Source organism: Anabrus simplex, chromosome 4 (genome assembly GCF_040414725.1).
Source record: "Anabrus simplex isolate iqAnaSimp1 chromosome 4, ASM4041472v1, whole genome shotgun sequence".
NCBI classification, from domain to species: Eukaryota; Metazoa; Arthropoda; class Insecta; order Orthoptera; family Tettigoniidae; genus Anabrus; species Anabrus simplex.
In genome coordinates, this window is record NC_090268.1 from 303,789,969 (window position 1) to 303,812,676 (window position 22,708).

The 22,708-nt window shown below is 37.0% G+C and overlaps 1 protein-coding gene across 1 annotated transcript in view; it reads right to left on the reverse strand.

Moving 5' to 3' along the window:
• Rchy1 (Ring finger and CHY zinc finger domain containing 1) overlaps window positions 1–22,708 on the reverse strand; it is a 210,453-nt gene that overhangs the window by 3,588 nt on the left and 184,157 nt on the right. The gene's annotated exons all lie outside the window — the stretch shown is intronic.

Below are 22,708 nucleotides of genomic sequence, written 5' to 3' on the forward strand. Positions count from 1 at the left end.
TACACTACTTGACCAAAAGTATCAGGACACCCCAACGTAATGCAGAAATGAACCCTTGATGTCATGTGTAACTGTCTCTAATCACCTTCGCCACATTCATCATGTTTGACATCCGCTACGCAACTCCTATCAGCTGTTTTCTCACCTGCAACTTGGATGATGTCCTCGAGCCAGCGACTCTACACTCCTCAAGCATATTCTTGGCATTTCCAGATCAGTGTGTCACGCCTTCCCCTGTACCTCCCCTATATAAACTGCACACAATACCTACCTCGGAGAGACATTCTTCGGCTGTTGGAGAGAGGACAAATATTTATGCTACGCTCGTGTATATTTTTCACATCTGTATGGAACTTCATTTCTGAGCATGAGGTACTATATTCTGAACTCTGCTTTACTTTCTTTTAGAGTGTTGTACTCGATTATGCATCGATTATGCGGCAGCTGGATATCTAATTCCTTTATTCTGAAATAACTGTTTTTATTTTTTTATTTAAGTGATTACGAACTTCCTGAGTGTTGATACCTTTGAAAATTTCTGGAGGTTCAAATTACTCTGTATTCTTCTGCTGTTTAAATGGCCTGCCCCTGGACTTTGTTCACCTCTATCTTATTGCGCAAATATGCATCGGTCTTACACTCAGTGTATTTGGAACTATATTTGTAAATTTGCATTCTACTTTCTAAGCCAGGTCTATTATTTCTGAATGCCTGGATTTGTAATTTTGTAATGCTCTCTTCTTTAATTCATTTTCCTACTTTATGGTCTTTCCTATCTTTCCTAACCTCTTTTATATTTTGTGCAGTTGGTTGGGAATCATTTGTTCTGTTCTTAGTGATTTTGTGAAACTGCTGTTCTGATGTAATCATAAATTGTGCCCTTTTTATTGTAAACTATGTTCTACTCATTGACTTTCTTGATGCCATGCCAGTTTCTACCATTTGTGTCTTACGTCGTCAATAAATTCATTGTTCATCTGACGTTGGCAATTCTGATTTTTCTCCTAGTGTGCTTGTAAACTTCCTCCCTGTATATGCATGCATTGCTCTTTCCCCTCTGGTACCATCCACAGATTACGTCTGGATTGCCCAGCTCTTGTATTATGTTGTTTCCACGATCCCTTATTTATTTTTCTTACATTGTAGCCACCATGACTGTGACAGGAGTTGAAAAGAAAAAGATACAATGGTTGAGCTCCTGCTCATAAGCCAAACATTTCTGTATTCAATGCTAAGCGACGCCACTGCACAGTGGATGACTGGAAACGAGTGATTTGGAGTGATAAATCACGCTATAGCCGGTGGCAATCCAATGGAAGGAGTTGGATTTGGCAAATGCCTGGAGAACGTTACCTGCAATCATGTTTAGTGCGTGGTCTGTGAGGGAATGGTTCATGGACAGTAACATCCCTTAAATGGACTGGCCTGCCCAGAGTCTCATCCTGAACCCAATGGAACCCCGTTAGAGTGAGTTAGAACATCAACTTTGCTCCATACCCAAGCATCCAACATCAATACCTTCAGTGCTTTCGGCTCTTGAGGAAGATAGGTTACCATTCCTCCACAGACATTTAGACACCTCAATGAGAGTGTCCCCAGCAGAGTTAAAGCTGTAATAAAGGCAAAGGGTGGACCCACCCCATATTCACATCCAAAATAGGGAATGTGACATAGGTAAAGTCCAAGTGCAATTTAGGATAGGTGTCTGGATACTTTTGGTCAGGTAGTGTATGTGGATTCTCAGCATCCCAACACACAGATGTGTCTCAACTCTAAAGCCCCTTTCACACGAACCACTGCTTTCCATGCCACTCCACTCCACCAGATGTGTAGAAAAAGGCCTGTAGCATTCACGAGACACTTCGTGTGGTGCAACCTCCCTCCATTCTCGTCAACAGCAGACTGCTGTCAACCGGCCTGAAGTGTCTTCCACTCTTGGCGACCGAAAGCTCACTAAATCAGATTAGTTCGTTCAGACAGTCAACAATGTGTGAGTTACAAGTTTGAAGTTTTTGTCTGAAAATGTCAGTGGAATACATTTTCTCATGTTGGTGACCTAGAGCTGTGAACTTCCTTCAAAGATTGAGAACAATTCATCAAGCGAATTCCCATTCATACGAAAGTAATTAAAGAACTTTTTTTGATCACTGGTATATTCATCTAGAAAAAACGAACCCCTCGTCCTAGGCAACATGAATTTAATGGATGGACCCAATTACCCTTAATACTCTTCTTTCTCCTCAATCTTCTTTTCGTAAGAATATAAATCCCAAGGATAACATTTGCGTCCATGGTCCCAAGACAAACTGAGATGCAAAATATATGATGGGGACTAGAAGTTTCCGGCAAGTTTTTGGAAGTGGAGAGCAAGGAAAAGCAGAGTGTCTGAGAAGTGGAGTGGAGTGGAAAGAAGTGGATCATGTGAAAGGAGCCTCAAAGGTTGCTTTAGCAGTCAGAGCTCAAATTAATATTTTACCAATATGTCAATTTTGTATACTAATCAGGAACATTTTTTTTTTTTCTTTTTGCTAGTTGCTTTACGTTGCACCGACACAGATAGGTCTTATGGCGACGATGGGACAGGAAAGGGCTAGGAGTGGGAAGGAAGCGGCCGTGGCCTTAATTAAGGTACAGCCCCAGCATTTGCCTGGTGTGAAAACGGGAAACCACGGGAAACCATTTTCAGGGCTGCCGACAGTGGGGTTCGAACCTACTATCTCCCGAATACTAGATACTGGCCGCACTTAAGCGACTGCAGCTATCGAGCTCGGTAATCAGGAACATTTTCACTAGAAGTAGGCATAGTGAATATGACTAACTTCAATTCTTCTCCATCCATTGTATGCTTTTTCTAGGTATGCTGGAATCATGGGATGGTTTTTGTCATGTGATTGTACAAAACACTGAGTTAGAACTGCAAGATTTTCCTCTGAATTTACAGATCTAGACCTAAAAAAAAAAAGTTCACAACTGACCCAATCTGCTGAAGCCTTTTACTTACTTGCAGATACCAGATGGAGTACAGCTGAACAATTCAGAATTTTTTTTACAAGTAACTCTACATCACCGTAACAATGGTCATGTTTTCACTGAAGTACAAAAACATGCTCTGTATGTAGAAAACATTCTGCTCTTCAATGTACCCAGCTCACTACTCACTACTGATCCAACTAGGTATAATGCTAAACATGAAAAAGTAACACCAACAAAAACAACTTCAAATTCTAACGTCAAGTGACTTACAGGTCACTCTGTACTTCAAAAGGTTTTGTAGTAGTTCTGCAACTCTTGAGCTGCAGTACACGGGTATGCCTCATAATGTGCAGGTGTGATGGAACATTTACCTGTTATTGTAAGAAATTACTTGTTGAGTTTATAATTTAGTGTGTTTCACATTCTTTTGATTCTCTGTCACTGCACAGATCAAGTAGGAGAGCACTTGTTTAATCTGTATTACATGCTGCAAATTTTGATATATCTGAAGGAATTAAATGGAATTTATTTAGTCAAATTTTTTATATCAAAATATTGATACATTTGTATTTCTCGTCTCTACCACTCCACTATGCGGTTTCTTTCCTACACTTGCTGCATGTTTTGTGCATGTGCTTTACCATAAACAGTGAGGATTGGCAAAACATTTCCTGCCTTTTATTATATTATGTTGATTTAATATCTGGGACTGTCTGTCAGTGCCTTTTCAACTTTATGACTATTCTCGCACTGGCGGGGACCCGTCCACTGCTAGACTTTACTTTAAATGTCTGAATTTATCTTCCCCGTCTTCCTTCCGAATGGTATAGTCCCCACACCTTATGATTATTTCAATTCTATTACAGCTGTGCTCAGAATTAGTCAGAAAATTGAGACTGATAGCCAGTCTTGCTATTTTCTATTACTACGGTATGCAGCAAAACAACCCCCTGTGGGTGGGCGACAGTAGAATAACACCCATGGTATCCCCTGCCTGTCATAAGAGGCAGCTAAAAGAGGCCCCAGGGGCTCTTAACTTGAGAGCATGTAGGCAACCATGGGCCCCTTAGCTGAATCCTGATATTGCTTCCACTTACTTGTGCCAGGTTCCTCACTTTAATCTAACCTATCTGACCTCCCAGGGTCAACTCTTGTTGTTTCCCGACCCTAACAGTATTAGGTTTGTGACAAAAGGTCTGCATTTCCTGTTTACAGTCGGCTGAATGAAGGTAGTCGTATAGTTAAGTCCTACTACGCTAGTGAGAGTGTGACCTGACCAACTCTAGACAGTCTGAGCAAACTCACCACATTTGGTCCAAATGATTTATATTTGCTGTCACTACGACATTCATTGCAAACAAGGAACAGGAGCCCCAAAACAGAGTGAAAGCATAACTTGAAAGGAAGGAATATGGATTACTTAATTATGAAAGGATGAAGAGCGGAATTCTTGCTAGTAACAAATGCAAATGGTTAAAACGTACGATATGTGCAATGTAAATGTTGTACTTCCTTACTGATGTTTCCATCTACTAGCTCACATATGAAATCACAGTTACGTAAAGTGCAACTGAATACAGTGCACCCATCAAATACAATACTACAAAACATTACACAGAAGTATGTCAAAATGTGTGCAACAGATCTCCGTCCCATTTCGGTTGTTTAGGGGAACAGGTTCCTAGATCTATGTCAAAAAACAAGTTTTGTTGGTGCAGATTGTGGACAAATAAACGTTGCCAATATTCTTACAACAACGCATTTATTAAAAGGTCACCTTTCTTCTGACGATCCCCTTGCACTGTGGAGAAATAACAGCACAGAATATCCAAGAATTGCTCTGCTAGCAAAGAAAATATTGTCTATTCCAGCCTATAATGAGGCAAGTGAAAGAAATTTCAGTTCAGCTGGTAAACTAGTGACAAAAGGAGTTTGCTTAACCGAGGTATAGTAATAGACGCTCTTTTGATTCATGCTGTACTAAAACAGACAACACAAATAACGGTGAATATTTGTGATGATGTGAAAGACAGTAGAAGTTAATGTTCTGTGTCTACCAACATGGAAAGTTGATCTCACAGTGTTTATATTAAGTTTGTTATAACATTAATTCAATGCATATTCCGTTAATCTGCAGGGTGTCCAACATTTTATAGTCAGCCTCGCTCCTTTTAAGTTAGTTCATCGTTAACTTCGTTGATACTGTCCGTTAGCGCATCAGCCTCTTTACCACATACGTGATAATAGCCAACCCGTTCAAAGTTAACCATATGAGGTTTGAATGAAGGTGAGTGAACAAACTAGGTGGTTTGCAGACCTCTCGTGTGCGAATCCTACATAGTGTTTTATTTTTTAAAATTTTCACACCCTTTATGGCCCTTGTCATTCTTTAGTCGATACATTCATTTTTCGAAGTGCTGAACCCCTTCCATTTTCCCTAAACAGCGAGGATAGACAAAACATTCCCTGCCTTTTATTATATTATGTTGCTGCATATATTTTGAAGCACCTCAGTGTAATATTTTGTTAATACCATGTGACACTGTATTTGATAAGCGCACTGGCACTGTATTCAGCTGCACCTTACACGTGTGCTTTCGTATGTGAGGTAGTAGATGCAAACATCAATGAGGAAGAACAACATTTACATGGTCCATATGTTTCAGAATGAGTATTTACCTTCATTCATCACGAGAGAACTTATACCTTTACAGCCAGTATTCGAGAGTGGAAATAAATTCTGTGTTTAGTTTATGACCACGTGTAGGAACTTGTAAATACTAATTTTACCTACAAATTCTCAGAAGTTAATATATTTTGTTTTGCGCAACAAGTGATCTTCTCGATGCTGGAACTATCTATTTTATCACAAGGAAAACCTTAGTTGTCGATGTCTACGGACTTATTTTTCTACGAATTGACTTTGAAATTCGCCTAGTGAAACAATTAACTCATTAGTTCTAGTTTTTACTTTGGAACTTGTACCTTCAACACATTTCATACTACAAGCGAGCATGATCCGTCTTCAAGAACGAGCATCAATGGAGCCTCAACGGGGTACGTGGTTTCATGGTACGGATACAGGGTTCTATGGTGAGGACAGCAGGATTCGTGACTCCATGGTGAGGACATTACTAACGGGTCTTGGAGTATACATCATCCCAGAAAGCTACAACTACTTATAAAATAACAGTGATATGAATCAGATATTGAATTAAAACCAGAATATCAAAGTTAATGACTATTCTAGAAGTAAAATATATCTCTGTACCCACTACTATAGTGTACTACAAATGCCCTGTGTTATCTGCTCATGCTCGTTAAGCTAGCGCTCAAGTGCAGGCATTTCCTGCTCTAATACAAAAGTTTGACATATTGTGAATTCAACTTTACATGGATTTTTACAATTGAAAGGCTGAGCGCAACAGTGGTCTAACCCTCCCCAATGTCGAAATTTAGTTAATTGCGCTATCTGTTATTATTAGCTTTGAACTACATAGAATCGACATATACTGTATAAAGTCATTTTTCGTGTGTTGGCAGCTATGTTATTAATTGCCCTCGAAAGAAAGCACTGAATATTTAGTGCAACTGTGGTCTAAGCAACTTCTGCCTATCAGAATTGGTATATGAGGTCACGTGCACAAACAAACAAAATGGCTGACGGTGTTAGTGTTGTCTATGATGTAAGTGATAGTTCCGACAAAAATTCAATGGAAAAGGACAGTACAAGAAGTCGAAAGAGGACAAGAAATGAAATGTGGGCTAGAAAATGAGGAAGAAAAAAAAAGAAACACTGGAGAACAATGTCAGTCGTAGGGAAAGGCAGTTGCCAAGAGACAACAAGGTTCACCATGCAAATGTGTAAATAAGTGCTAGGAAGGTATCAGTGAGAACGACAGAAACGGAATTTTTGAAAGGTTTTGGTTCGCTCTACAAAATGCATTTATAAGTGGTAGTGTAAAAGTGAGTATTGTAAACAAACGTTATGGTGAAAAAGTAAACAGCAGACGTCAAATTTTCTCGAGAATATTTTGTTTGTGTTCAGGGTTGTGATAGGAAAATTTGTAAAGAAGCCTTTATTTCGTTACTGGGAATAAGTTTTTTTTTTTTGCAAGTTGCTTTACGTCGCACCGACACAGATAGGTCTTATGGCGACGATGGGACAGGAAAGGGCTAGGAGTGGGAAGGAAGCGGCCGTGGCCTTAATTAAGGTACTGGTGTGAAAATGGGAAACCACGGAAAACCATCTTAAGGGCTCCCGACAGTGGGGTTCGACCCATTATCTCCCGAATACTGGATACTGGCCGCACTTAAGCGACTGCAGCTATCGAGCTTGGTACTGGGAATAAGTAATGGTAGACTGAGTCGACGTGTTTCCACAAGACAAGTGGAAGAAACTTCCAAACATGATGGTAGGGGAAAACACAACAGTAGACCTAATAAAACTACTGAAAACCAAGAAAAATATGTTCAGGAACATATTGAGTCTATCCCTAAACGTGCAAATCATTATTCAGTGAAAGTGATCCATCACAGAAGATTAAATGTATCTAGACTTTATTTCTTGTATGTTGAATGGATGAAAACTGAACATAAGAACTAACCTGTCGTGAGTGAGTATATGTATAGACATATTTTCAATACCAAATTTAACCTTTCTTTCCAAAATTCTGCAACTGCCACTTGTAAAACATGTGATGTATTAAATGCTAAGCTAGAGTGTGCAGATGAGGAAGGTAGAATGACATTAAAAGCAGATTTAGAACTGCACCAAAGAAAGGCTACACTGGCCTACGAAAATCTTAAGGATGACATTAAAAGGTCAAGAGAGTCAATGATATGAAGGTTATTACTAGGGCTCAGATGTTAAGGAAAAGTCATATTTTTTCTTTGTTTCTATTTTCTTGCACGATTGGATTTTGGTGCAAATCAGGTGATTATCGTCACAGTTAAGTAATATAAATGCATATTTTGGCTATTTTTTGTCATAAGGTCATATTTTGAGCTATTTTCGTAGAAACGTCATGTTTCGGTCATATTTCGGCGGTTTGACGACAGCTGTAGCTGCGCAAAATTATCTTCAAGTTACCAATATGAACTAGTATTCACAAAACTGTTTCTCGGTATCACATCTGCAGTTAATACAAGTGGAATACTCTGCCTCTTCTATCAAGATTGTGCAGGAATTGTTTTCCAGCACTTTGACAGAAAGTCTGTCATATATTAAGTTGAACTTCGGAATTATATCGAGTGCAATTCATCGTTTAGAAGCTGCTAGCTTAGAAAATCATGCACGTATTGACATTGTGAAAAGTATTGAACTTTCAGTACATTAATCACATGGAATAGTTGGCTACAGTGTAAAACGGAAATTTTAAAACGTGCTTAATCGAAACGACACTTTTCCCTCTGTGTGCAAGATAAATGAAGTTCTTTACCAGTGCATACTCTACAGCAGTGATTTAACATTATTTAAATATGCACCAAAAATGTTTTTTGTCGTAGAAAGGAGCTTCTCTTCGCACAATAACGTGTTAAGTGATAATCGGAGGTCTTTCGCGCCTTATGCTTTGAAGATGAATCTTATACACTCAATTCCACCCGCGGAGAAGAATGAAAAAGGTATGAGAGGTTGCACTATTTGCCCTGCCGCCCTACCATAATGTATTGAAAGACATCTACTTAATTCGTTTCGTGGTGCTCAATTTAATCGTTAACGCATTTGAGTAATATTAATGAAATCTGGACGTTCCAAAATAATTAAAAATAGATTGATTTCTAGTTTTTTCATATTTCAAACCACCAATGTAGGGTGTAAACATGTTTTGACTTTTAAAATATTGTGTGATCTGATAATCTTAGCGAACTTAGTAATTTATAGGCATGTATTGTACCATTTCATTGCCCGATTTGCGTCATGATCGGGAGTTACATCCCTAATACTTGCCATGCATCGCGATAAAAATGACGGAGGTTACATAATGAAAGAGTATATTCTAGAGAGAAAATGCAGATATAACCAGTCAAGTAGGCCATGAGTTGATATTGCGACGATCGGACCTTAGCAATCCAAATGGCCGTGATAAAAGAATCAGATTGTTGTCCCGAGTAAAAAAAAGACGACACTTTTAAAAAAAATCGTATTGATCATCGGAACGAAATTGTGAGCAAGAATTGGTATTCAAGAAAAGAAGAGGTTGAATTCAGAGAAGAAAACTGCTAATAATATAATTACGGCGGTATATAAACCATAAAATACGAATTAAAAGCATCGGGCGTGAAAGAAGTGAAAGGAAAGAGGAAGATATCGCCCATAAGATTTGCCAATACTGTACCATTACGTTACGATTGACGTCAGTTTACATGAATATACATCGGAAGAAAAATGGCGCAGATCAGCTTCAAGCGTTAAGAATGCACGGAATAACTTTTTGTGACAAGTTGACCGCAATTAGGAGGCAGTGCCTGGCGAGATGGAAAGCAAACTCTATGAGAAATGAACCATTATACGTAAAAAAAAAAAAAAAAATTGAAAAACGGTCTATTATTATCTACTTTGGCAAGAAGAGTTTTCGTCGTAAACGGACTGTGAATTGCGATTACTTGACCAGAAGATTAGCTGACATAATCAATATAACCATAATAGGAGCCATACGAAGGAAGAATCCAGAAACAAACTACTGGAAAATACATAAAAACGGCAGGGAAACACGCATAATAGATTTTAAATACTGTACGGAAGAAGAGGTGTTGGGATACGGCATTCGTAAATAAGGCCTACACTGACTTAATAAACGGCCAAATTTTCATCAAATTATACGTATTGCCCATTGATAAGATTTAAAGAACATTATTCAGACAACATAAAAAAGACCAAGGAAGAGCCAGTTTATGAAAATAAAATTGAATCTGAGCAGTATCTTTAGAGGAAAAGAAATATATATACAATTAGAGAAAGTACTTGGAAAAGCTTTATATACTGAAAATTAAGATGTATTCTATCAATCTAATATTGTCTTTTCGTTGCATGGAAACTGGACACGAAATGGAGCTAGCCTAAAGCGATGGAGGGAGGCTGACCAGATCATCGTAAGCTCAAGCCTGAAGACCTAGAGATCCAGCATGACGTGATCCAGTGCAAGGCTAAGCATTCCGAGATGCCGTGACGAGGAAGAAGAAAGCAGAGTCGGACATAACATGGCCAGAGATAAGTAACGTTCTAGTAAATTTAACTATAAAGTATTTCATTTGGTGTAGTATAATTGTAAGAATGCTGAAATGCCAAAGATATGACCTGTTTGTGCCATTGTGTGAATTCTAAGGCATATGCCGGAGAAAATAACCACAGATACGTATTATTTATGTGTAGTAATATACTGCCGTGCTCATAAGTTTGATATGAGGTTAATGTGAGCAGTATCGGGAAGAGAATTGATGTTTTTGAACCTATATGCTTACGAGAACGTCATATATATTAAACTAGGCAAGGCTAAGGTAGTGAAGTGCAATATAATAATAATAAACCTAGGCTACCCAATGACCAGATTGAATAACTAGGCCAATATCGTCTACATTTACGATGAGTTGAAATAAACAGTAGCAGCTTGCGGTGTTTTGAGTAGATATTTAAGTAAAAGGAATGTTTTACTGCGACGTGGTAGACATTACGTGGAATCTGAGTAGAGATATTGTTGTATGCGGAGGAATCACAGTAATTAAATGCATAAATGATAATATGTTGTTGGAGATTTGAGATGTTGAATAGGTATTGTGTAAGTAAATGATTGATGGAAATAGGTGCGAATTTATTCTTAGCTACAGTTATGTTGCGATTGAAAATGAGGCAAGCAGTGAAATTAAGGCCTAGATACGTGAATATATTAAGTGAAGCAGTGAGATTAAATGGTCTATTGGTCGAACTTATATGGAATATGGAGATAGATGGATCGTAATTTACATGTATTTGAAGTGTATATAGAAAAGAGATATAGCCGCCTAGTAATATATTCGTCTCATATAATGAATATATAGCAGTGGAGCACGTGTTAACCTCAAAATGGTAAAATTAGTAGGCAGTAGAAGGAGTAATTTTAATTGAAAATACACATAATAATTAATCGGTCGGTACGATTCTGACAGGTCATGACGGTTGAAGAACATGGCGATGGCATTCGTAAATGAAGATATTTAATTTTATTTTTGGCACACATTTTTAATATATAGGATGTTGGAATTTATATTTATGGTTAGGATTAATTTCTTTTAGATACTTAAAATGGCATTTTGAAGCCATCATTGGAAAGAGTTACTTATCTCATGCCATAAACAAGTAAATACGCAAATTCCCAAACCAATTCCAAAGAGTAGTGCAAATAGACCTAAAGGAAAGAAAGACCACTCCCTCCTTTAATAAAGGGTAAATCCTAGTTGTCCCCATATTGAAATAAAGTGATGAAGTGTGGTCACGCAACAAAATAATAATTGCCCAGATGAATTAAAGATACCTGCCCAATTTTAATTATGTCAATTCGTCAATTTTAGTTGTCAAGAAAAATAATATGTGATTTTTTTGATTTACTTTCCTCTATTACCAAAGATGATCATTATTTTGTTAATTATAATATTGGCATGCTAATAAATTAGTTTTAAGTTTTATTCTAGCGTTTATTTTCAAAGGTAGGAAGATTAGTTGTAAGGATACATTTAGGCTGATATTTCGGAGTCATGATATTTAAAGGCTTATATTAATTCTACGGTAGGATTTCAGAGTAAATGAGTAACACATTGAACTATACACCCTCTTCAACGGAACTTGCGAAGGTAAATAGTATTGTTGAATATATATAGATGTTTTTACCCTGAGATATTGACTTAATATGGACATGCAACCACCGCGTTTGATTGGTATATCCATCCCCGATTTCGCATAGTTAATTAGCAACATGTAAGTGGAAATATTGCACGGGCAACATCATATTAAATTAGTACTACAACTTGAGGTGAAGTATGAGGAAGTACAGCGCGATGGTGATACCTATATTTTTATCAGTCCAACCTGGACCTTGGTAAGAATTAGGACTATGAGGCCACCAATAGGTTGCATTAAATTTGTTGCCCATACATGGGGCAAAATGAAGAGAAAAACACTGTTGCCGCAGGTTGCATTAAATATGGCGGCCCGAACGTGGGGCAAGTTTGAAGAGGTCGGATGAATAATTAGATTCTGGATATACAGAAATTTGATAACTTGATTATGGAGTGAATCTTGAGGATGAGATATGGACGTTAGGCTTGGACATATGTCATATGATGCCGTAGCGTCGAGCAAGTCTGAAAAGAAGGACGAATTGAGGAATGAGAATGGTTTCAAGAGAAAGATACCGGGGTTGTTGAATTAAATCTTGGACCACAGTCATGAAATTTATTCGAAGAAGGAGACGATGCCTGATAGTTTATGAACTTAGGTATGGCATGCGACGCAGAATGGATTGATAGCCATGAAGATTAAGGAAGAGAGGGCTTAACTAATGGAGAAATTTATATTTTTGGATGGAAAAGAAGAAGGTAGCAAGAAATTTGATGCGGAGTCTCGCAATATTTGACAGTCTCGTGGAAGGAGAAAGTCTACTGTATATATATTTAGATTACTTTAAGGAATTTGATGCATGAGTAATGATGAGGGAAGAGTTTTATAACGCAAGTTTCATATTATTGATTTTATATATATGATTAGGTGGATACGACATAAATATAATTAAAATTGGGCATATAGGTCAAGGTTTGGATTTGCGTATGACTTGTATAGGTTGTCATGGCTGAGTTACGATGGTCTGGGTTAGTCTTTCCCAGTTAAACAAGAAAGTACAAAGTAAACTTTGAAGTATTTATAATAATAGATATAGTTATAAGTCTGATAGACTATTTTATGTTGATATTTGATGATTGGTTGGTTGAAGTTGAGGGATAAATAGAGAATTAGGGTTATATATAACATAACTGGAATTATAGAGCATTTTAAGTGGAATATCAAAAAAATGTCGAACTTAGCTCAATTAAAATCACAATTTGAGGATTATAAGAAAGAAATTGAGGAGGAGAACAGGAAGAGAGATGAAGTAATACAGAAAACCAAGGAAGAGCAATTAGGGATTCTTGAAGTGTTTAGACAGATAGCTGAAGAAAATAGGAAGCAAAATGAGAAGCTGCTCCAGGAGATGATTAAAAATCAGGAGGAGAGACAACAACAGATGGCTGAAGAAATTAGGAAACAAAATGAAGAAATTAGGAAGCAGAATGAAGAAAATAGGAACCAGATGGCTGAAGAAATTAGGAAACAGAATGAAGAAAATAGGAAGCAGAATGAAGAAAATAGGAAGCAGAATGAAGAAAACATTAACAGACTGGAAGGAAAGCTCTTGGAAAGGATGAATGAGAAAAATGAGGAATTTCAGAAAATAATCAACGGACAGGATGAGAAACAAAAGCAAATGATTGAAGGAAAACTTCAAGAATTCATTAACAGGCAAGAAGAAAAACAGCAGGAAACAATGAAGGAAGTGAAAGAAGCTGTAAGGATGGAAATGGAAAAAGTCGGAAGTGAAATGACACAAATTAAAGTGGATATTGACGTTTTACGTAAGGATATGACAGGGATTATGGAAAATAAGAATCAAGAGATAAATCAAGAGATAAATAAAGTTATGGAAGAATTGGCAGAAAGCAGAAATGTTATTCAAAAGTTGAAAATGGAAGAGATGAAGAGTATAACGGATAATTTGGAGAGTTTGAGGATAAATTCCACAGAAAGAATTAACAAATTGAATGAAGCAATCGAAACAACGAATAAATCAGTGGAAGTAAATATCATTCTGGCAAGAGAGCAGGTGTCAGATAAAATTAAAATAATACAAGAAGAAGCTGAACGGAATAAAAATGAAACTGACAACAGAATCAGCAGAACGGAGAGAGAATTACATACGATTCGTAAGGAAATTCAGGAAATGAGAATAGAGAACCGAACAACAAGGCCTAATGTCATGAGAACAGTAGAAATTCAGGCTTGTGATAGGGAAACAACGCCAGCAAGGACTACGGATTCAAGCCAAGGTATTAATGGAAGTTCGATGGGGAACGGAAATGGTAATAATGGAAGTCCAGCAATAATAAATATAATTAAAACCATCGAGGATAAGCCAAAACATTTTAATAATACTGCAAGTTTATCCCCAAAACGATTTTTGAGGGAGATGGAGGATTATTTTCGGGATAATAACGTTCCAAACGAGAAACGACTCAAAGTAATTGAAAAACATTTAGATGCTAACCCAAGTATTTGGTACCAGGCATTTAAGTACAGTTTCCACGAATATGAGGATTTTAAAACGGCATTTTTCAGGAAATATTGGAGTCCGGAAGTACAACAGCAGCTTAGAATGGAATTGTATTCACGAAAATTTGCTGTTACCGGTCAGACAAGATATAGTGACTATTTTGCTTTCCAATTTCAACGTTTTCAGGATTTGGATTATGCACCCAGTGAATTGGAAGCTATTAAAACTATTCAAAGCCAACTTCCACCTGAAATACAAAGATTATTGGCGACCTCGAACGTTCAAACGGCAATTGAAATGGAAGATAGGCTGAGACAAATTGACATGACGACTTCTCATCCCACGAGTAGGTTAATACGTAGTATGGGAAATGAAGAGAAAAACACTGTTGCCGCAGGTTGCAATACGAACTCATAGCCGAAATCTTAAAGAAGATTTAGAGATCGGCAGCTTATTGTTTAAGCTAGCGACAAACAAGAAATACTCAAAGTATTGCGCTAAATATTGCATCTTGACGAATAACTTACTAGATAGCTAAAATATATATTCAACAAAGTGTCAACGAAGCTCATGAAATAACAAGACAATACGATGACATCAGAAGATTTACAACAGAGGAAATTAGAAATACTATATCAACATTGAAAAACAAGAAGGCAGCAGGCCCGGATGGGATATTTAACGAGCACATCAAAGCAGCCTCGGAAGTTTTAATCCCAGCAATCACGAACATGATGAACTTATGTCTGTATAAAGGACAAATTCCGGTGAGCTGGAAAACCTCGAAAATTAGAATGATATACAAGGGAAAAGGAGAACCACTTGACCCAAACTCGTACCGGGGTATCGCGCTAGAGAACAACTTTCTCAAAATTCTGACGAATCTTGTGAAGATAAGACTAACAGAGGAAATCGACAACAAGATCCCAGAGGAACAATTTGGATTCAGGAAAAACCGAAGCACCCTACATGCAGTCAAAAACCTCATAGACGACATCGAGGAGGATATAAGATTCCCAAAAGGAAAATTCCACGCAGTATTTGTCGATTTTACAAAAGCGTTCGACAATCTCAACAGGACCTTAACATGCGCCAAACTAGAACAGATGGTGGAACAAAACAAGGAACTAAGCGTCTTGATACACAACATCCTGAGTAAAAACACCATCATAATTTCAGACAACGTAACAACCTCGCAAGAAATTATACAGACAAACGGAGTGTTACAAGGAGACCCCCTTAGTCCCCTTCTGTTCAACGTAGCCACACATGACGTGGTCCAAGCAATAAGAACTTCCGCTCCGTCCCTCAAGATTTATATATACGCAGACGACATGGTGATGGGTTCTCACGATACTAACGAACTCCAGAAAGGAATAAATGCTCTAGGAACATGGGCTGAATACAACGGACTGCAAATAAACGCAGAAAAGACAGTACACATGGTCTTCAGGAAAGGAGGACGCCTATCTGCAAGGGACAAAATTTACCTCAAACATGAACCTCTACAAACTACGAACAGCTTCAAATATCTGGGCGTAACGGTCCAGACAACAGCACACTCATTCAGAATTCACACAACAGAACGAGCAGCTGCCGCAACCAAAGCCATCTACGACATCATGCCATTAAGACAACTTTCCCTGGAAACAGCTATAGCCCTCTTTGAAGCCAAAATCGTTCCTATTCTAACATACGGAATAGAGATAACATGGGAAAAGTTAAGCTATAAAGACCTAATACGAATGGAAAAAGTGAAAGCCAGATTCTTGAAAGCAGCCCTCGGAATTTCAAAGTACACCAAGTCAAGACTAGCGTACGAACTCGCGAGAGAAACATTTCTAATAGAGGACCTGAGATGGAAATTCAATCTGCCCTGTACAGAGAACTGGAAGAAACTGCGGTTAGAGAGGGAGAAGAAAAAGAAGGAGATATGGCCAGAGTTCTACTCTTCAGAGGCCATGATGAACAGAGCATGGACCGGCACAAACCAGGAGCTGAGACATTTTGTAAATTCCATGGCAGTCCATGGCTACCATCACAAAATATGTAGGTCGAAGACATACCACGACCCGGACTCGATGTGCATATGTGAACTCTGTGATAAACATTGTGACCGATATCACGTACTGTCGTGTAAAAATCGTGTGAAATCAATCATAGACCTCTGTATTGATTAATTATCCTAATACTGCACAACTTGTGCGCAATAAAGTTTATATAAAATTATTTATTCCCTGTCTGGAAAATGCACCTAATGCTATCCTTCATTATGTTTCTACCGCACGTAATCGACGGAGATACGATGGCTGAATAAACCAGAAGAATGGGATCACAATCCGGTGGGAGCCCTTGCCAGCCGTCATCACCCACACCCGAGGCCAGTCACCAGTAACCAACGATGACGTGAACCGCAACTCGAGTCGGGAGCCAAGGGAGATCCAGAATGAAGACCATCCCAGTCGAATAACGAAAGCAAGATAAGTCAAGTTCCTTATATTTAAATTTTCGTAGTTAAAATTACTTATATTTGGATGAACGATAGTAAATATTTAATTTAATATATGATTGCAGTATGGTTAATGTTTAATTCTTCAAGATAAAATTTCTATGAGTAGGGTCATTAAAAAGGAATCCTTATAGCTTATTTAAGATATGGAGTTAGGTAGTCTTTGACGTTTCAAATCTATAATCAATGAGTAGGAGTGCTTGTTTATTTTATGTGAAGCTTTGGAAAACTGACATTATCAATGTGATTCTGAAGATTCATGCCTTTCATTGGGTAATTCAACTCCAGTGCAATGCAGAATGGTATTAGACCGTCTTCTAGATTAATAGAACTTAATTTGACGATAACTTGACACCAAAAGTAAGTAAGTAGAACCTGAAATATTAACACTCGCGTTATTTTGCTGAGAATATGCGATTGCTTGTGTTACGGAATACCGTAAACCCATGATAGGTGATGAGATTATGTGAATGGATTATACGTATACTGCACTACAGTTAAAGCAACGAATGATTTTGTTAGGTGGAATCGTTATTATGATCGATAATCTTAAGAGATTATAGGCTAAAATAATGGAGATAGGGAAGTGTATAAGTAATGAGGAATTGTTATTGACAGAATGCGTATTCGGTGAAATACGACTAGATTTGAGCAGTTACCGGGCGAGTTGGCCGTGCGCGTAGAGGCGCGCGGCTGTGAGCTTGCATCCGGGAGATAGTAGGTTCGAATCCCACTATCGCCAGCCCTGAAGATGGTTTTCCGTGGTTTCCCATTTTCACACCAGGCAAATGCTGGGGCTGTACCTTAATTAAGGCCACGGCCACTTCCTTCCTACTCCTAGGCCTTTCCTATCCCATCGTCGCCATAAGACCTATCTGTGTCGGTGCGACGTAAAGCCCCTAGCAAAAAAAAAAAAGATTTGAGCAGTTGGTAATATTTAAGCAACATAACGCTAATGTTACGTTATAGTTGATGTTTTCGTCATGTGAATTACGTAGCAGTATACGAAGTCGGGTTATGTGGCACATGCATACGATTGTAAGAGGTTAATGAACTTACAGGCTACTTATGGTATACAGTCATCAAAAATTATATCCTAAAACAAGGCATTCGCGATTGAAAGTTAACATATTTTTTTTTTGAAGAATCTCACATAATAAGCTAAGCCTAAGTTGAATTTCTGTCAAACGCATGTTTGGAGGGAGGAAACGTCTTCATGACTGAAATGACTACTGCTTGTGGACAGGTAAATTTCCGATACCATTTTCTGTTTTAATTTCGCGGAAAGATGTTTGATTAGCTTGTTTGCACATGTATGTTATGATAGGCTACTCCTATTTATTTTCAGATGGTTTTAGGACCAAATTAGTTTACCTAGTATAAAGAATATTTTATTTCCGGTTTTATTTGAGTCGATATATAGCTGTATGGTAATTTTTGAACCATATTTATGGAACTTACTTATGTTGTTTTCGTTATTACACAATGAAGACTTGAGAAAACAAAGAAAGCAAAGATCATACATATGAATTTTGTAGGGATATTCAATGAAATTCAAATGATATTTTAATGATGTCTAGTTGATATTTGAGTGGTACTTAGTTAATATTCTTGATATTTCGACATTATTTCGCCGATATTCCAAGGTACTTCAGTCACTTCAATGACTTTTCAATAATTTTTAAGCAATATTTACACATTATTTCGCCGATATTCCAAGGTGCTTCAGTCACTTCAATGACTTTTCAATAATTTTTAAGCAATATCTAAACATTATTTCGCCGATATTCCAAGGTGCTTCAGTCATTTCAATGACTTTTCAACAATTTTTAAGGAATATCTAAACATTATTTCGCCGGTATTCCGAGGTGCTTCAGTCATTTCAATGACTTTTCAATAATTTTTAAGCAATATTTAAACATTATTTCGCCGATATTCCAAGGTGCTTCAGTCACTTCAGTGACTTTTCAACAATATTTAAGGAATATTTAAACATTATTTCGCCGATATTCCAAGGTGCTTCAGTCATTTCAATGACTTTTCAACAATTTTTAAGGAATATCTAAACATTATTTCGCCGATATTCCAAGGTGCTTCAGTCATTTCAGTGACTTTTCAATAATTTTTAAGCAATATTTAAACATTATTTCGCCGATATTCCAAGGTGCTTCAGGCACTTCAGTGACTTTTCAACAATTTTTAAGCAATATTTAAACATTATTTCGGCGATATTCCAAGGTGCTTCAGTCACTTCAGTGACTTTTCAATAATTTTTAAGCAATATTTAAACATTATTTCGCCGATATTCCAAGGTGCTTCAGTCACTTCAGTGACTTTTCAATAATTTTTAAGCAATATTTAAACATTATTTCGCCGATATTCCAAGGTGCTTCAGTCACTTCAGTGACTTTTCAACAATTTTTAAGGAATATCTAAACATTATTTCGCCAATATTCCAAGGTGCTTCAGTCATTTCAATGAATTTTCAATAATTTTTAAGGAATATCTAAACATTATTTCGCCGATATTCCAAGGTGCTTCAGTCATTTCATTGACTTTTCAACAATTTTTAAGGAATATCTAAACATTATTTCACCAATATTCCAAGGTATTTCAACCATTCCAACGACATCTCGACAATGTTTAGGGGATATTTTATAAGGTTTCAATAATATTTCAATGAATTATTAATATTTCAAAAAATATTGAAACGAGATTGTGATGTTAATGTCGACGATTTCTTTTTTTTATATGATAAGAAAATATTGAATTGTATTTCAATTTGGAATTGGAATTCCTAAGAGTGTAACTAAATATGTAATTGTAATTATACTTCATTCCAAGTACAACGAACTTTCAATAAAATAGGAGATAAGGATTTCAACCGGAATTCTTGTTATTTATTCAATTCATTATCGGAAGAGATATTAGATGGAGTACTTATAAATAATCAATAGATAAGTCAAAGATCTACTTTATTGTTGGCTACAATTAATTGGAATTGGTTTTGCGGACGGATTTGGGGAAAAGGCTGTGCATTTCTCAGTTGAGTCCACGATAAAAAAAAGGTTAATTGAAATGAGTATCCCTGAAAGGTATTGTGCAGCGAATGAATATATGATTTGATAACAAAATATGGTTCTCATGTGTTATTCACCGAAATAAGCCAATATCGGTGTAGATAAATGAATGCACATGTTGGATGGGATGGAATATACAAATGATTTTTTTTGCAGATACAGATGATGGTAATATGATTTGGTCGCAGACCTAAGTTGATGTAATTATTTTATTCTTACCTGCGTGTCGTCCTGAATTTTTAGGAGATGATTATATTTATTTGTCCATCCAACATTTTATATTAGATTATTAGCCAGAGTATTTGAGGCAGTGAGGGAAAAGGCACAATACGAATAATGTACCCCGTACGGTGCAGTATTCACAAAAGTTTGAATCAAGGAAAATATACTGTGAATAACTGCTAAACATGTATACTCAGATTTTTTTTGCTAATTGCTTTACGTTGCACCGACACAGATAGGTCTTATGGCAACTCAGAAAATTAATACGAAAGTAAGAATAAAGGATTTAGTTAAGAAATATGTATCAAAGGAATTGCCATTTTGATTGATAACTTATTTTAAAATGGCCATATTTAGATTAATCGTATTTGGGTCATATTTTGTCATTTTACGTCAATTTTTGCCGCTTTTGAGGTCATATTTCGCCATTTGAGGTCATATTGGCTTGCTTATTCGGGTTATTTTTAGGTCTTAAACATCCGAGCCCTAGTTATTACATTTGATATGCAACCAGCACTACTGACCCCTCATTTTCACACTAATGAAGTATTTTATAAGCGTCAGTCATGGACATATAACTTTTGTATACATGACTACACACGCAATGAAGTTTAAATGTATGTGTGGCATGAAAATTATACAGGAAGGGCTGCAGATGAGATAATTACTTGTTTGGGTGAATTTTGCGATGAACACCTGCAGGGTATTAAAACATTACTTGCATATTCAGACAACTGCTTTGGTCAGAACAAGAACAATACCGTTGTTGCATTTTGGCTACATATTATTCATAAACTTTTGGTTGAATCTGTGAAGCATAAAATATGTTGTCTCTGGCCACAGCTATTTACCCTGTTACAGAGAATTTGCTCTTACTGAAAAGAGAAAAAGGTATATAAGTATGTATTTACTCCCTTAGAACGGGTCAGTGTAATCTCTCAATCAAGACGTAAACATCCATTCAAGGTAAAAGAAATGAAGCAGCATAACTGTTTCAGCAAAACCACTAGTGGATAAAATGTGTAATAGAAAGTTTTCTGAAGAAGATAAAGCTGCAGTTAATTTTAGTAAAATGTCATGTTTGAAATTTCCTAAGGACCACCAATGGAAATACTTTAATAAACTTTCACAGTCACAACTACAGGGTTACAGTGCAGTAAATGTTATTAACTGGAAAATATGTAGAGAGAAACACACTTTTCGTCTTGCTACCATTATGCTCCCTGTAAAGCACAAAACTCCAAGGCCAATCAAAGCCCGTAAACTGAAAGATATTAAAGAGCTGCTAAAATATGTGCCACCCATACATCATGCTTTCTTCAATGGTCTCATTTCTGATGCTGATTAGGAAGGACATGATGATGAAGGTGATGGCTTTGATATACCTGATTATGTGTAAAGTAGTCATAATGTTTTCTTTTTTTTGAAACCTATTTCTCAAATATTCTGACATGACCATGAAGATGATGACTTTGATGTATCTCATTCTGGTTATGTTTCTTTTTGTAAATGTTATTTCTCAAACAGTCGGACACAGTCATGAAGATGATGGCTTTGATACACCTGGTTATGTTTCATCAAAATTTTTAAAAATTAATTCCATTTCTAAAATTTCCTTTTACATGTTATGATACTTTGAAGTACCAGTAATAAAAGAGTAGTTAAGTACTTTTCTGAAAGGTATTTGTAATGTTATGTTCTGAAGTAGAAAATGTTTATCTGACATCCAGTGTTAAAGTTCTGTGCAACAGTGGTTTAACCCATACCATGATGTGTCAAGTACTTTTTTATTTGCAATCTGTTTTACGTCGCACTGACACAGATAGGTCTTATGGCGACGATGGAATATGAAATGGCTAGGAGTGGGAAGGAAGCGTCCGTGGCCTTAATTAAGGTACAACTCCAGCATTTGCCTGGTGTGAAAATGGGAAACCACGGAAAACCATCTTCAGGGCTGCTGACAGTGGGGTTCGACTCCACTATCTCCCGAATACTGGATACTGGCCGCACTTAAGCGACTGCAGCTATCGAGCTTGGTTTATTTAATTTTAGCCTTTTCATTTCATCTTAAGACAGTTTATTTAATGTATAGAAGATTACCATGGTTCAGACTAAGTACTGATGGAAATTAAATGGACGTAATAGTAAAATATGAAAAACTGTCTTATGTCAACTTTGTTGTAAAATATCTCAGCTTTAAAAAAACAGGGTTAGACCACTGTTGCACTCAGCCTTTCAATTATGCTTCTTACAACAAACGAGAAAATATAGTGGAAAATCATTTCCGGTCAATACGGGCTAAGGTGTCTGAATGAGCCGAGTTTGCTTCACATTAGCAATGATTTAATAAGGAGGTATCAATTAACAGAACAATGCTAGTTGTTGTGAGAAGTTTCATCATGTGAGATCAGTCTTATTTCAAGAAAAAGTGACAATAGGGCGCCCATGAACCGTCTCCACAAACAAGAATCATGTATGACTTCAAAAGGCATTACGTGCGTGGTCGTGGAATATTTGTCTATTTCATCGAGGATGCTGAACAGAATCCCAGATCAGTAGACTAGTTAGTTTAAAGAGACCTCATTACTACC